This window comes from Schistocerca piceifrons, chromosome 5 (assembly GCF_021461385.2).
Source record: "Schistocerca piceifrons isolate TAMUIC-IGC-003096 chromosome 5, iqSchPice1.1, whole genome shotgun sequence".
In the NCBI taxonomy this organism is placed as follows: domain Eukaryota; kingdom Metazoa; phylum Arthropoda; class Insecta; order Orthoptera; family Acrididae; genus Schistocerca; species Schistocerca piceifrons.
In genome coordinates this window covers 638943621-638960596 of record NC_060142.1, presented here as the reverse complement: position 1 = coordinate 638960596, position 16976 = coordinate 638943621, and positions in this window count along the sequence as shown.

The window sequence follows — 16976 nt, the reverse complement described above, 5'->3', positions numbered from 1 at the left end:
ACAGAACCACAGACACATAGACACAGGCAACAGAGCATGCACAATGTCTGCACTAGTACAGTGTATATCCACCTTTCGCAGCAATGCAGGCTGCTATTCTCCCATGGAGACGATCGTAGAGATGCTGGATGTAGTCCTGTGGAACGGCTTGCCATGCCATTTCCACCTGGCGCCTCAGTTGGACCAGCGTTCGTGCTGGACGTGCAGACCGCGTGAGACGACGCTTCATCCAGTCCCAAACATGCTCAATTGGGGACAGATCCGGAGATCTTGCTGGCCAGGATAGTTGACTTACACCTTCTAGAGCACGTTGGGTGGCACGGGATACATGCGGACGTGCATTGTCCTGTTGGAACAGCAAGTTCCCTTGCCGGTCTAGGAATGGTAGAACGATGGGTTCGATGACGGTTTGGATGTACCGTGCACTATTCAGTGTCCCCTCGACGATCACCAGTGGTGTACGGCCAGTGTAGGAGATCGCTCCCCACACCATGATGCCGGGTGTTGGCCCTGTGTGCCTCGGTCGTATGCAGTCCTGATTGTGGCGCTCACCTGCACGGCGCCAAACACGCATACGACCATCATTGGCACCAAGGCAGAAGCGACTCTCATCGCTGAAGACGACACGTCTCCATTCGTCCCTCCATTGACGCCTGTCGCGACACCACTGGAGGCGGGCTGCACGATGTTGGGGCGTGAGCGGAAGACGGCCTAACGGTGTGCGGGACCGTAGCCCAGCTTCATGGAGACGGTTGCGAATGGTCCTCGCCGATACCCCAGGAGCAACAGTGTCCCTAATTTGCTGGGAAGTGGCGGTGCGGTCCCCTACGGCACTGCGTAGGATCCTACGGTCTTGGCGTGCATCCGTGCGTCGCTGCGGTCCGGTCCCAGGTCGACGGGCACGTGCACCTTCCGCCGACCACTGGCGACAACATCGATGTACTGTGGAGACCTCACGCCCCACGTGTTGAGCAATTCGGCGGTACGTCCACCCGGCCTCCCGCATGCCCACTATACGCCCTCGCTCAACGTCCGTCAACTGCACATACGGTTCACGTCCACGCTGTCGCGGCATGCTACCAGTGTTAAAGACTGCGATGGAGCTCCGTATGCCACGGCAAACTGGCTGACACTGACGGCGGCGGTGCACAAATGCTGCGCAGCTAGCGCCATTCGACGGCCAACACCGCGGTTCCTGGTGTGTCCGCTGTGCCGTGCGTGTGATCATTGCTTGTACAGCCCTCTCGCAGTGTCCGGAGCAAGTATGGTGGGTCTGACACACCGGTGTCAATGTGTTCTTTTTTCCATTTCCAGGAGTGTAATTGTAATTTCTGTGTGAATAACTTTTTGTAGAAATTTGCATATGTGCAAATGTTCTGTTTTATTTAAAATGTTTTTTTGCTGTTATGCAAACTGCTGACCTTCACGTAGGGTTCTTAGTTATTTTGTATGTAAGAGTCGTCGTGATTCCCCTCAGTAACGGAACTGTGTAGCGCGCGCAAAATGTGGTTGGCTTAGGTAGATAAGGTGGAACTGAGAGTCAGTCGGGGACGAGCTACCAAACCGTGCATTGCCATGTAAAAGTTGCATATTGTGCTGGTTCCGAGAGAGGCTTTTTCTGCCACTTTCCAATGCCTCGGATGGATGGATAAATAGCAGGAACGATTCTGGAATTAGTATCCATCACCGCCACAAAGAAGGGACAGAGTCCAGCAATTCTGCCTGCAAATCCACCTACCAATATGCAGTTGCAACCACATTGCTCAATCACTGTAACGGAATACTATAATAATGTACAGTGAAGGATCAGCTTATTGGATGTTTTAGTGTGCACAAATATAAGGTAGCTTATAACTGAATTCATGTACCTACCTTGATTTGTTCCCTATTACAACACCTCTCAGGTTCCACTCCACTTGAACTATGATTACCGAGTGTCCTAGTTTGTGGAGAAAATGAAAGCCGCAAAACATTAAATAATGTTGTTTGATCTTTGGTAATAAGGGAGTATTCAGGTTTACTGTGGATTTAGTGAAATTGTGGGAGGTAGTAAATATAGTTTTGTGAAAGCCTCCCAGTGATGGGAACAGTCCAATTTAAAGTTTCGTGCAATTTCAAAGTCACCTATTTAACCATTTATTTGAAAGTAGAAACCTGTGGTAATAAAGACAATTTGCTGTTTCTTTTAAAAATTAAAGTTCTTAAAACTGAGGATTATAAAGTTTTGCTTGGTTAATGATCATAGTTCTGCCTGTAGTAAATTTTAAAAGGTGAGTCAGTTTCTTGCGAATTTGTCAACATTGTGTCTCACTGCAGTAAAAGTCGTGAATTGCAGTTGTGGAAAGTTATATTGGCTTGCTAAGCACTTGTTTCTTTTCGGTATTGAAAGTGCACATTAATAGTGTAATAAGATCCACAGGTTATCCTTTACCACTATTTATGAAAACAATAATATCTTTATTCAAAAGATAGTGAGAAGCAACCTGTTAGTGGATTCCAATTAACTTTCATTTTAAATAGTAAAGTAATTAACTGAAAGAGACTTAACCTATGTCCAATTTATGATTCTGCAGTGAATGTTAATAGTAATGTTATAAAACTTATTCGCTTTGAATAAGCCTTAAAAGTAGTAGTGTGTTCCGTCATATGTTATATTTATGCAAATAGTCTGTCCTGCACTGTCAGCTTCCAGTCTTAACAGTGAACATATGGAGGTGTCAGAGTTCGTTGCACTCGCGAGTGGCAAAATATAGGTTGTGTTTGTCCGTTAAGGTTACTCATACTTAATTTCTTGAACAAGAATGTCAATCGTTCTTTTGCGTAATTATGCTGGCGACCGTTTTCCTTGTTCTTTGAACAGTGTAGATAGGTAAAATATTATTTGTTACTGTTTGAATAATTAGGTAACTCTGACTTTCATTTCAGATAAGCCACCTCCGCTAGGTACAACACGGTCAACATTACAAAATTCATCTCAGAGGGTAACACTACTATATTGCTTTATACCATAATTGCTTTAACAAGATAGTTTTATTTCACGACCTGCCTCCAACTATAAGGTTAATGGTATAGCAGTAGCATAGAGTAGTGTTATACGTGGCTTTTCCGTGACAGGACTTTGTTCTGTTGTGGCATAGTACGTAATAAGCCAGACTTGGTATTTGATTGTACAAGCTACGTAAATTCTGTTGCAGTGTTATAACCTGATACTAATTTTTGCTTGGTTGCTGTACACTAAAACAATTTATCGTTATTTACTTTATCAGGAAGATTTTTTGAGAAATTTTAATCAAATGTAGGCATCTTTGAAGGACGAGCTCTATGTTTTACCATATCCTTAATATACCGGCAATGTTTGTGAGTAAGACGTAGAGGCTTCCAGTTACTAGATTGTATTTGAAGAGAGAGTACATAATCAGTGGGAGTTACACTGTCCACTCACATTAATGTGAGTACGTATCGAAAACCTAAATATCTACGTTTTGCAGCGCGGAGCTTTGCGTGACGTGCCGGAAGAGAGGCAGTGAGGTTATGGGAGGTACAGACAGCGATGTGGATCGATGCCGACTCCAGTGCCATGGACAGCTGGGCTACAGTAGGGCTCCCGGTTCAGGATCCATGGCGCATATAGCCCGATCGAGGTGGTCCAGTAGATTCTCGATTGGGTTTACGTACACGGCGTTTAATCGCCAGGGAAATATGTAAACTCGTCCTGGTGCTCTTCGAACAACACACGTCTACTGCGAGCTGCCTGACACGTTGCATTGTCCTGCTGGTAGATGCCATCATTAGAGGAGAAGCAGACGGCATGTCAGGGTGGACATGGTCCCCAGGAGAGATGGAGACTTGTGCCTTCCACAATGGAGACATCAACCAGGGAATGTCAAGAAAACAGTTCCCAGACCACAATGCTCCCTCCCCCGACCTGGATCCAACCGACAATTATTGCAGGAGGTTCAATTTCAGACGCTGAACACGCCAACGACAACCTGTCCGTTTGAGTATAAAACGCAATTCATCTGCAAAGGCCACCTGTCGCCAATCAATGGATATCCAGTTCCAGCACTAGCGTGCAAATTCGAGCTTTCGCCACCGATAAACGGCAGTCAGCATGGGTCCGCCTTCTGCAGAGACCCATACGCAGCAACGTTCGCTGAACAGCCGCTTAGGAGTCACTTTGGCAGCCCCTTAGTTCATCTGAACTGTCAGTTGCCCAACAATTGCACGTCTATTCACCTGTATACATCTCGGCAGCCGTTGTTCACCCCCGTCATCTTTGATCAATGGTGCACCACAGCTGCATCGGCGCCGTCTGTGGAGAACGACATTCCGCCATGCGCGGTATACTTTAATCACCGTAGCACCTTCACCTGCCGACGGGCGTTGATATATATCAACGGGAAGAGCTGAAATTGTGTGCCCCTACCGGGACTCGAACCCGGGATCTCCTGCTTACATGGCTTACATGGCTTATATGGCTTTCGGACATGTCCGAAAGAACAGACACCACATCCATATAAATATATAGTTCTGGCAATACCGACCATGACCTTCGTCTTCTGTGCGGATGCACGCATATCCCCCGAACTCTTGCGGGACTTGGTAAGAATGTCTACATCTACATCTAAATTTATACTCCGCAAGCCACCCAACGGTGTGTGGCGGAGGGCAGTTTACGTGCCACTGACATTGCCTCCCTTTCCTGTTCCACTCGCGCATGGTTCGCGGGAAGAACGACTGCCGGAAAGCCTCCGTGCGCTCTCGAATCTCTCTGGAGGTATAAGTTGGGGGAAGCAATATATTCGATACTATATTGTGAAAAACAATGGTCCCATAACAATCACCTGTGGCACGCCAGAGGTTACTTTACCGTCTGTAGACGTCTCTCCATTGCGAACAACATGCTGTGTTCTGTTTGCTAAAAACTCTTCAATCCAGCCACACAGCAGGTCTGATATTCCATAGGCTCTTACTTTGTTTATCAGGCGACAGTGCGGAATGTATCGAACGCCTTCCGGAAGTCAAGGAAAATGGCATCTACGTGGGAGCATGTATGTAATATTTAAAAGTGTGTACAGTTGCGTACTGCATGAAGCAGTTCCTAATTGTTATTAAAACTGTTCAACATCGACCATACACAAGTTATTTTAATTACGTGTACATTATTTTGGGAATAAACCTTCCACGAGTAATGAGTGTGTTGGGGTGAGACACTACGAATGTAGTGTATGAACGTACAAGGTGAGATGTGGGTCTCGCGGGACGCGTGCGCGGGATAGTCCCTGCAGTCGCACTATCCTCTGTGCCCTCGGTGGCTCAGATGGATAGAGCATCTGCCATGTAAGCAGGAGATCCCGGGTTTGGGTCCCGGTCGGGGCACACATTTTCACCTGTCCCTGTTGATATATATCAACGCCCCTTCAGCAGCTGAAGGTACTAATATAATTCTAATTTAGTTTAAAAACTTAGCTGGCACGGAAATGATTCCGTGCTTGGTCTGGAAGCCAATTATCGTACCTTCTTTGAACGTCAGATAAATAGCTCAAGTTCCACTTTATGACAATGACTGCACTGTTGACCGCGTCTCCCCCGACACGTCTGATATACCCTCCACTGCTATTGATGACACCTGGTGTCTGTAAATGGGTATTGCACGTTGACCTCGAACATAGACGGTGGTCACAAGGTGGCTGGAACGTGTATCATTACAACTAGTAACGGAAAAGATCACCTCAAGTGTAATACAAGTCATTCAGAATATGATCACTGGAATATCTGCATGGGCACAATTTAATTGACAATCAACAAAATCTTTTAAAATTTACTGGGATATGCCACGTGGGTGACCACACTCTATGCTTCTTTTCGTGCAGTCGCTGAAGCCGTTGCCACGAATTTTTAACATAATTTTAATTAGGTACAGGGTGCTTCAGAATGAATGGGGCAAAAAGAAAGTATTCCTGTGAGAAAGGTAAAGAATTTATTTCTGAAAGAGACGTATAGACCGAAAGTTTAACTGTCGTAATCTATGATGGCAAAAAAAAATGCCATTGTTGTTCGTTGCTAGCGCTAGTTTTCAAAATGGTGACATCCGGGACAGACACGCGTAACCTTCATAGAACGCGCAGAAGTATTGTCAATAATCATCGTTCAAAGTTATTTTTGGACGAAGTTTGCTAAAGCGGCGCCACACCGTCACAAAACTGCTGTATTGACAATGGAATTCTAAGGGACAGGTTGCGTATGCAAGAGGAAACCCGCAGGACAACCACCAGTCGGGAAACAACAAATGGAAAACATTCTTACGGTCTACGAAACAATCCCCAGAGAATCTTCGCTTTGCAGTCAACAGTGTGGCGTGTGTTGCGCGACCTCCCCTAGTTAAAGGTTTACCGAATTAAAGTTCTGCATCTGCTAAAACCAGCCTATACACCAAAACAGAGGCAATTATGCATTTATTTTCAAGCACGGAAGGAGGAGGATGGCTTCGCAGACAGATTTATGGTCTTTGAGAAGCCACACATCACATAAGTTGCAAACTGAACAAGCTTACTATGACAGTGTGGGGTACACAAGAACCATATGGCTCTCTGGAACATGAATGTGATTCTCTGAAGCTTAATGTTTCGTCTGCCATATCCCACCGCAGAGTTTTTCAGCCCTTGCTTCTTCCCAGAATCTACCGCTGCAGGCATAACTTGTATCGGTATGATTTCTCTCTGGTTGTTGCTCTAGTTGACAGAAGAGATACCTGTCTTCATTTTTCAGCAGTACGAAGCCCCGTCACAATAGCATAAACTCGTATCTAGGCACCTCAACGAACATCTGCCACAGCACTGGGTTGGTAGTGTTCAGTCGCATGATGTGCAGTTCATGTCGTGGCTCCAGGTCACCTGACCTTACGCCAATGGATTTTTATTTCTTTTGGGTGGACTTGGTTTACGTACCTCCATTTCTGAAGGTCTTATAGCAATTAAGACTCCGCGGCTATCTTTCCTGATCTCGCCAAATTGGAACGGGTCTGGCTGAAAATACAGTACGGGTCAGGCAAGTGCTGTGTCAGCAATGGAGCTCACACCCAATATCTATAAATGTCCATTGAAAGTGTGAGAGCTCTATCTACATATCTAGTTCTGAAATGAAGTCATTACTGTAGCCACGGAAATACTTTTTTTTGTTAGATTCACTTTCATTCACCCTTTATCTCAAAGTGTGATTAAACGATGCCGCAAGAGCACATGCTGATTACATCGCTGTAAAAATAAGAAGTGAATACGAGATAGCGCCCACGATACGAGACATTGATAAATATAAGGTCGTCTCAGATGCAAAACTCATTGGCCGAAAATGTGAAATCCTAAACATCAGGATACTGGATGACCTAGATGTACCGTGGGAATCACAAAACGCTATGTGTCATCATAGACAGGTGCCCTCAAAAGACGGCAGCCAAAAAGTGGAGGTCTATCGCAGACAAAATTTAAGGGGAAAATTTTGGAAAATAACTATCACATTGTGTACCAAACTGTAAACAATTAGACTCTTAAACCCTTACGTATTCTCCAAAGCATACTGTGTCGCGCAGTTCTTTCCGATCCCAAAAGTACTCGGCAGCACTATAATGCAACTAACTGGCAGGTACATTTTGAAGGGAAGCATATTCAAACTGTCGTATGATACACTGGACAAATCTAAGGGGTCTGGTGGGCTAGAACGTGTTTCCATCTACAGAAAAGCAAAGGCGTTGTTCCTAAGGAGAATAGTAACACAGTTAAACGAAAGTCCAGGCTATATCACAACAGAGCTATTCCAAGTGCTGCACCCAACACGTATCCATCCCCCTATCGACATAAGAAAAATTAACGGCAAGTGAAACGTATTAGGGACTTATACTTCCTGCCGTGTTACATAGACGATAGTCTTCTGAAAAAATATCAGCTAATAACAAGAGAAGATGGAGGAAAAACCGAACAATATTGAATATAAGCAACCGGTCACCGTCTGGGAAACTTCGTGCGCAAACTTAATTCTCAAGATAGATACATGGAAAGTTACATCTTCGTGGTACAGGATTTTTAATAATACCACTGCAAACCAACGAAAACTTCAACAGAGCTGGACTTAGCGACACGGAAAATGCCACCAGTTTGGATTAGTTGATTTATTTCTGCTCCGTTTTACTTTCTGTGGTCATTTACTCAACTGAAGATGAATCAGGAACAGACTTTCCCTGCTGACAAGGAGCTCCGAAAGCAACTACACGACAGACATACTAATTCGGCATTTATCAGAAATGTATTCCACCACAAAAATAGCACTGTAATCATTATGTCACCTACATAATAAAACGAAAGGCGATGAAAACATTACCAGCTTCATTACCTACATGAAATCGTCTACAGGGAAATCAAGAGGGTCTTTAACACAAAAATATTATTTCACAGAAGGCTGGAAATAACATCTCAAAAACATGGAGCAAGATATCCATTCGAGGACCAAAGTAAGAGAGGGAAGAGAACAGCACACTTTGCAAGAAGAAATTTAACATTGAAAACAAATTAATTTTACTGCTCATACCGTTTTCAATTCTTACATGTTTCTTTCTTAAATTATTTAAGACATGCATTCTTATTATGAGTGTTAATAAAGTTATATGTTTTATTAAATTTCGGGTAAATGCGAACAGAACTCGCGCAACTAGGGTTGCCTGCAAACTTAATTAGGTATATAAGTTTCTTGTCCATATACTAAAAGATAATTTCGACAATTTATACCTGTTATCAATAATGACAGTGAAAAGATAGTAAAATATGTAACATAAATGGCCATGTCTTTTGATTACATTGTGGTAGAAACTTAATATTTCTACACAGTGCACGGGCCGTCAACTTTAGGGTGTAACATAAATTTAAACTTCATACGTCAATTCGTTCCTGAGAAAAAACCGTGTTAACACACAGGCAGACAGACATTTGGACAAAATGGCAAAAAAATATGTCTTTGTTGTGATATAACTACAAATTAACAATTTTCGGGTTTGCTACTTTACTTGTACTGTGAAATCCTGCTTCCTGGAACATTTTATGATTGTATACCAACGGGAAGTAGACTATGGGTTTTGATGAGTGAGTTTGCGATTATCAAAATATATGACATAAATGGTAGTATCTTACGATTATATTGACTTCGAAGCTTAAATGTCGTCCACCGCAAAGAGGCCGCAGACTTAATTATCTAATATAAATTTCAACTCGATAAGTCTGCCCCTTCCCAAGCGAAAGGAGTCTTGACAAACAAGCAGACAAACAGACGGATAACAACTGACAAAAATAAATTTTTTCATGTGACTTAATTAAAAATTAACAATTTTCGGATTTTTTTCCTTTGCTGGTATTGTAAAACATTACTTCTTGCCAAAATTCATGGTTCTAGGTCAACTGAAAGCATTCTATCGATTTTGATGTGTGAGTTTGGAAGTATCGAAATATGTGACATCAATGGCCATATTTTTTGACTGCATTGACTTGAAACCTTATACCTACTACTCCGTGAAGGGCCTGTAGTCCTTAGAATATCACACAAATTTCAACTTGATGCCTCTACCCGCTCCCGGTGGAAAGGGGTCTTAACAGACGGACGGGCAGACAGACAGTTGGATAACAAACGACAAAAAAAATTTTGTGATATAATTGAAAATTGACAACTTCCGGATCTTTCGTTTAGTTCTACAGTGAAACCTCGCTTGTTCCAAATTTCATGATTCAAGTGCAACAGGAAATTTTGATGAATCGGTTTGCAAGTGTCAAAATATGTGCCATAAACGACAGTATTTTTAGATTACATTGACTTAGAAGCTTCTTACGTCCCCAAGTATGCCAAATAAATTTCAACTTCATATGCCTACCCGTTCCTGGTTCAAATGGTTCAAATGGCTCTGAGCACTATGGGATAAACTTCTGAGGTCATCAGTCCCCTACAACTTAGAACTACTTAAACCGAAGTAACCTAAGGACATCACACACATCCATGCCCGAGGCAGGATTCGAACCTGTGACCGTAGCAGCAGCGCGGTTTCGGACTGAAGCGCCTAGAACCGCTCGGACACAGCGGCCAGCCCCATTCCTGGAAAAGAAGAGTTTTAAATGCCGGACATACAGAGAGAGGGACTAAAGGTGAACAGAATGAGTCTATAAGGCTTCCTTTCTACTGATTGCGGAACGAAACCCTAAAAATAAATTGTAATTACTGTTGCGTGTTGCAGTTGGTCATTCTCCTCTCGTAGGACACAGTTTCATAGCACCTACTCTGCGGTGGAACACGAAATCGTTTTCCAAAAGAATAATGTACTATTCCTACAGGGTGAATACGTTCGCAGCTTCGATAAAGATGACACAATTGTTCCGAACAGGAACCGCAGAGTAGAAATCACACACAGTTGACAAATACGCCCCACGGTGTGGCAGTAACTCATCGTTAGGTGTTACATTCACAGCAGTTTCATGTCACGCTCACATCCGAATGCAGTGGGTGGTGCGCAGACTGGCGTGTTAAATAAATCACGTCAGAAGTCACAGCACACCCCACTCTACCATTTAGCGCTGTATCCCTTCAATTAAAGCTTCCGCATTCACGCACAGTATAATATACGTATAAGTCGCTGAATGCAGTAACACATAAAAGCTTAGCACTGAAACATCGAACAAATTATAACATTTAAAAAAATGTTCTCTACCGTTAACCACGAGTGAGGCATGTAAGTTGCTACACATATCCTAGCATTGGGATATTTATTGAACTTTATTGCAGTATTCAGAACACAAGACTATTCCAATGTTTCCAGGTATTACTCTCAAATTTGGAGTCAGATGTTTAATATTTTGTTTGAAATATGTTTACTGATAGTGTGCGCACCTCGTAAATTCCTAATTTTAATTGACTAGCAGACGTTACTTACACTCGTTTTGAAACTTCCTGGCAGATTAAAACTGTGGGCCGGACCGAGACTCGAACTCGGGACCTTTGCCTTTCGCGGAAAAGTGGTCTACCATCCGAGCTACCCAAGCACGACTTACGTCCCGTCCTCACAGCTTCACTTCTGCAATACTTCGTCTCCTACCTTCCAAAACTTTACAGAAGCTCTCCTGCAAACCTTGCAGTGCTAGCACTCCTGAAAGAAAGGATATTGCGGAGACATGGCTTAGCCACAGCCTCGGGGATTTTCCCAGAAGGAGACGAGGTACTGGCATAAGTGAAGCTGTGAGGACGGGGTGTCAGTTGTGCTTGGGTATCTCAGATGGTAGAGCACTTACCCGCGAAAGGCAAAGGTCCCGAATTCGAGTCTCGGTCCGGCACACAGCTTTAATCTGCCAGGGAGTTTCACATCAGCGCTCACTCCGCAGCAGAGTGAAAATCTCATTCTGTAGACTCATTTTGGTGGATTGCATTGTTTTACCACACACTTCCAACAGAAAATAAGCTAGTGTAGAGTTTTTGCCAGTTTCGGGCAGTTAATTACTAAGATCTGCTCCCCGTGAGCACATTAGCATCATCACTTCATGAACTGCAAGTGCTGAGACGTAACTTCTTAGCCAGCTCAACATGTGGGTTGGAGTGTCATATTTGGCTCCTGCAACTATAATGGTGTGAGATTGGAATTAAATGCGTGACATCGACGCTCCGTTTGGTGATGACGAATTTACAATACCTGCGCTCCCCATGCCAGCCGTATATCAGAAAGAGTGTTTTCCACCTTTTGCCTTAGTGCGATGCAAATAGATTACCGAAGTACATGTGACTGATGGGAGATATTGCGTCACTTTTAAAATGTAAGATATAAACTTCAGAGGCGACAGATTGGTCAAGAGGCAAGAGAATGATATTGAATCTTTCCAGTTAAGTGAGCAGTTTGGTGACGGACGTTGTCAGAAGATGGCACTAGACACAGAGCCGCCGAATATGAACGAATGGACTCTCTGGAAGTCTTCGGAAGTCTAACCTAATTTCCCCCAAACCAGATACCACAAATCAACTATTTGCCTCTGACTAATGCCATATTACGAAAATTATTGTTTGGTACGGTGCTTGACTTTGCTGCGATTTGAAGTCTTGTGGTTTGTTTAGATGTTAAAGTACTTTACGACACGGTGCATATACTACGATCGCGCCACAATTTGTCCGCTGTCAGAGAGGCGAGGAGCTTGCTGATGACGATAGTATCTTGTGAGCACTGGTAGCGAATTCCTAGAGACAAGTCAGCCGCATCATTGCTAGTGTGGCAGTGGAACAGTGGAGAGTTCTTCAGCAAAGATTACTTTCTTCTCATGAAATTAATGCACAATGGTGAAAATCCCCATCTGACTATCCTGATTTAGGTTTTCCGTTATGTGCTTAAATCTATCAAGCCAATTACTGACGTCTTTCCCTTGAAAAGCCACAGTCAATGTCCGTCTCCATCGCAGCGTCACAACTGTAGCTTCTGATTCGTCTCTAATGATCTCGTGGACCATTGTCCACTTACCCTTAAGTTAGCCTTAAGCTTCGTCTCTTTTATTTTCACCCAGTATTCCCCCAATGAATACAAGTGTCTAAAGAAGATTGAATGGTCGCATTTTATCTCATTCATCAGTGATCGCGTAGACCGTACTGATACACCATAAAATCGTTACTCGTTAAAGTCCGTTGGCCTTCTTGAATGTGGCGAACAATTCACGTCGAAACGATCCTGCTTAAAATGAGAAAATTATTGTCTGGCGTTATTTCTTCTGTGCATTTACCCCACACAGGGCACAACCCTTTACAAGTGACTCCACTGCCAGCAATCCGCTATTAAATCCAAAGACAGCAAAATGTCACAAATGTTACACTTTTTCCCGTTGTGCGCAGTATTTTCTTACTGAGAATCCTCATCAGTTTCAAATGTGCGACACTCAGAAAGTCACTGCAAAATAAATGTAGAACTACAAATAAGAAATGGCGATTGATAAACATACTTACAGCAAACCTTTGCGAAAACATGCCAAACAAAGCCTCGAAGAACTTATCACCAAACCGCTTTTGAAGATTAACTTTGCCCTGGTGCATTACCAAGATCATTATCATTCCCATAATACCTATGCAATTATATAAGACTTAATTCGTTTTAAAAAGTAAAGAAGAGGGTGAGCTAGATATCTGGACATCGCGTTTACACTGTGCCAGATTTACCTCTAGACAATATATAAACACAAAGTCAAGTGGAAAGCAACATTCTCTGCAGAGGTTTCCGCATCCTACCGTGTTGACAGTTCATGCAGCTGGTTGTTTGTTTTGTGACTTGATAAACACAAAATCATGTCAAAATATGATTTGGACAGCCTAGGTTGCTAATGATATTAATGTGAACGAACAAGGAAATGAATCCTTTGATCTGGCTTTAATCAATCTCCAGAGAATCAGTATTTCCTTTCAGTGTGGAGAGTGCTCGTTTACCACAAAATCATGAACCAATGCTCTGTGTAGTTCTGCGATCTGTTGGAATGATTCTGACTTCGTGCGCTCGGGTCTGGGTTGCCTTACACATCACGCAACCATTTTAGCAAGCACGGACAGACGCTCTTCATCTATGGTAACGCCAGTTGTACACTGTGTGGTCAATGTGGGTTTAGACCGCGGTTCCAAGTCCATGATGTCCCTGCGATACGTACTGCAGGAAAGTCGATGTAAGTTGGGCCACGACAGAGGCGCAAGTTGTGGCAATTTGAAACTGTCACCGTTAAGCTTTCTTACACAGTAAATTATATTTAAATAACGTGCCAATCGTCATGTAAGGTCAGGGGACACCTGTTTCTAGTTGAACTTCAACATGAGTTGTAGAAAACAGTGGTGGTATATGGGGAATCGAGCTCAGTTCTGCCCTGATTAAACCTTTCATGGTCGGGATTCACAGTCATTTGGAAACTTTATAAAAGATATTGCATTCGCCGTTGACTGTAGACACTATTTATTTCACAATAGCCATTTCAGCCTTTGGGTCATTTTCATGTAAACAAGTCGGAAGATTTTAAAGTCTGGCAAGCAAAATCTTTTGCAGAGCCATTTGAAAAATTACAGTTTTGAAATGTGTAATTTCTATAGTCAACGGCAAATATTATGTCCTTTAAAAAATTACATCTACCCGTACGACAGTTCTGATCCCTTTGAGACTATACAGTTTCATTTATCCGTCGTTTCTACAAGATTCTGATCCCTCCAAGGCCTCCATGTATGGCGAGTGTCTGTATTCGAATTCTGGCCGAAAACAAAAGTTTTCATCGTGTCATTTCAAGCTGTAGAGTGTGCACACCAAACTACAAGTGAAAATAGCTCTGAGTTTTAACGCCCCTCCGTGAGTTGGCAACAATTACGATTGGTGACGGTTTCGACTAGTAGTCACAGAACGTTTCGTCATATCATCTCAGGTTCATACAATGCACTACCATTTGCTGATGAAATTTAATTGGGTAGTCGACGTGTCTTCGTGTGTAGACAACAAAGCTGATATGGGCAACGTTTGAGTCTCCCTCAGCACAGAACTATTCGACATGTCACTTCCAGTCCAAGTATGTGCACATCTCGCTACTGGTGAAACAAGTCGATCTTCAATGTTGCATACAAATGAGGCAGAACGTAATTCGGATCGTTCGGATACTTTCGGGCATGACTCTGCATGCTCATATAAGTATTCCAGAAACCACTGTACAGTACATGGCGTCGGGTATATCGATCAAATGTTATCAGTTGTCTTTTCGACTCCACTGCGTACTGAGCGAAGCAAAAATGCCTCCCTAGATACCTCTGTTAGTGCAAAAATGTTATCATCTCTTCCCAGTTATCCTTACGCGAGTTGCAATTTGGTGATAGCACAGTTGTCCCTCGACCTTGTTCAAATGCCGCGTCTCTAACGTGTCTGGAGACGCCCCAGGCAGTGGTGAACATCACTCTGACTGTCGCCCGGTTTAATGGCCGACAAGCAGGCGTGACGATCTGGGGTGCCATTTCCTTTTATATCAGGACCCCTTTGGTTGTCATCCGCGCCACACATACAGCGCAACGGTACGCCGACGATATTCCATAACCCATTTATTGTCCCTTAACATCAAGGCATTCTGGGCTTACATTTCAGCAAAATAATGCCCGCCTGCATACAGAGAGAGTTTCTAATGCGTGTCTCCGTGTTGACAATCCGTACCTTGGACAGGCAAGGTCGTCGGATCTCTCCCCAACTGAGAACGTTTGTAGCTTTATGCGCAGGCCCTGGAACAAGCTGTAGATTTTGACGATCTGACGCGCTAGTTGGACGTAATATGGCACCATATTCCTCAGGAGGGCTTCCAAAACCCTGTCCATCAATGGCAAGCCCAATAACTGCTTGCATAAAGGCGAGAAGAGGCCCAACGCGTTACTGCTCAATTTGTGAAGCAGTTACCTTGAATAAATCATTCGGATTTTTTAAAATTCTGATCTTTTGTTTGTGTGTACATGTACGTCACATCTGACGATTTCCATCCAGTTCGGATAATTCATTGGTGGTGTGTTGTTTTCTGTCTTAGAGTGTACTTGAAAATTTTAGCTGGTTCTATTGACTGATGGCTGACCTCCTGTGCAAACGATATCGAATCCTTTGGTCTGCACGTCATATTCTCCTCATCCACTCTTGTGCTACCTTTCTGATGAAGTCCTGTTCGTCACGACTTTAAGTTCTGATACCCATGGAGTAACAAAAACGAATAATGCTGCACAAGTGAAATTATCTCGTGTGTCGTACAATCGTCTCCCAGTCCCAGGTGCAGAATTATGAAACTGGAATTTCGTTGCAATAATCACAGGTCTGTTGTTTGAAACTGATAAACAATATTTTGTTCACAATTATTCCCGTTGCTACTTATACATTTCTTCCACCTCTCCAGCAGGCTATGAATGCCACGCCAAAAATCAGTGCTGCTTTTGAACCGAACCTGTCAGCGAGCCATTTTAGGACATTTCAATACGAACTGAAGCCTTGTTCAGCGATAGAGTGTCCCAAAAAAGCAAATAAATGATGATCGGACGGCGTCAAGTTACGAGAATAAGCTGCATGCCCTAGTATTTACCAACTTATCGACTTGATCGTTTCCACGACCCGTTTTTGTGTGTGTAATGGACCAGTATGACTTTGTGTTGCCTTTTCCCATATTCCGGTCGTTTATTACGTGATGCTCTATTTAAATCGATCATTTGCTGTTGGTAGCGATCAGTGTTAACGGTTTCACCAGTCTTTAGCAGGTGATAACATGATGACACCGTTGTGATCCCACCAAACACAGAGCATTTTCTTCTTTCCAATGGGATTTGGTCTTGCAGTGGATGTTGATGGTTTGCCTGGATTGAGCCATGATTTACGACGCTTAGGATTCTCAAAATACATCCACTTTTAGTCACCTGTCACTATTCGGTGAAGAAACGACTTTCTTTTGTATGTGGCGAGCAGCATTCCACAAGTGGTATTACGATTATCTTGCTGTCTTTCATTCAGTTCACGTGGAATCCATTTCCCCACTTTCTGCACCTTTCCGATAGCTTTCAACCGAAGAGAAATGGCTTTCTGCGTCACATTCAGTTGTATCGCGAGTCCCTGTTGAGTCTGAGTATCATCTTCATCCAATAAGGCCTGCAATTCGCTGTCTGCGAATTTTTTCGTTGGTTTCCAGCGCTCGTCGTTTCTCAAATAAAAGTTTTTCAAACCAATCCCAAGAGCATGTTCGCCGAAAGCTTCGACAATCGTTCTTTGGGATACTGCAGCAGTTTTCTTCAAATGATAACAGAAAACCAGTGCTGTCTAGAACTTGTAGTTCGTAGGCACAGAACTCGACATGTTTACGGGTTTGAAACAGATACTGATGTATGGAACTTGGGGTACTGTGTGTTGAGAATCGTCGTCAGCCGTCACAGGAAGAAGATGGCGCTGCAGGCGCGGTCTCACG